Source organism: Mandrillus leucophaeus, unplaced genomic scaffold (genome assembly GCF_000951045.1).
Source record: "Mandrillus leucophaeus isolate KB7577 unplaced genomic scaffold, Mleu.le_1.0 Scaffold23, whole genome shotgun sequence".
NCBI lineage: Eukaryota > Metazoa > Chordata > Mammalia > Primates > Cercopithecidae > Mandrillus > Mandrillus leucophaeus.
The window spans coordinates 2481109-2482033 of NW_012102365.1; positions in this window are offsets into that span (position 1 = coordinate 2481109).

The following is a 925-nucleotide window of genomic DNA, read 5'->3' on the forward strand; positions in this document are numbered from 1 at the left end:
TCCCAGCTACTCGGGAGGCTGAGGCAGGAGAATGGCGTGAACCCAGGAGGCAGAGCTTGCAGTGAGCCAAGATCGTGCCATTGAACTCCAGCTCTGGCCAACAAAGCAAGACTCCATCTCAGGGGAGAAAAAAAAGAAAGAAAAAAGAAAAAGTAACTTAACCTTTAGGCCCCAAGTTTTCTCGGTAGCTCTTTTCCAGCTACAAAAGTATCTGATTATAAGGACCCAAGGCAGTTTAGTGTGAACATACAAATTGTATTTTTGCCTCTGTCTTCCTTTCATTTTCTCACCCCTTTTCTACTTCTTTTATGGAATATCCCAGGAGTACTGAGTAGATCTAGCATTCTCTCTTCCAATGAATTATTAATAAAACTATGGGCTGGGCGCAGTGGCTCACGGCTGTAATCCCAGCACTTTGGGAGGTTCGGTGGGTGGATCACTTGAGGCCAGGAGTTCAAGACCAGCCTGGACAACATGGTGAAACTCTGCCTCTACTAAAATTACAAAAATTAGCCAGGCATGGTGGCGCACGCCTGTAATCTCAGCTACTTGGGAGGCTGAGGCATGAGCTTTGCTTGAACCTGGGAGGTGGAGGTTGCATTGAGCCACGATCGCACCACTGCACTCCAGCCTGGGCAACAGCAAGACTCTGTCTCAAACAAAAAAAAGAAAAAAAAACTATGGTACTGTATAAGGTATAAGGTAAAGTAGAAATGTGACTGTGGCTACTTAATCTGGGAATGTTCCAGAATGACAGCTTGCTAAATGCTAGATAGATACTCCCAGGGGAGCGTGTGTGTGCGCGTGCACGCTCGTGTGTGTGTGCGCGCGTGCGTGTGCGTGTTCGTTTTGCTAAGGGATAAGGATGGGAGTGTTCACCCACTGCAGTGCAAAATATCAAAATGAAATTACTGTTCAGTCTATG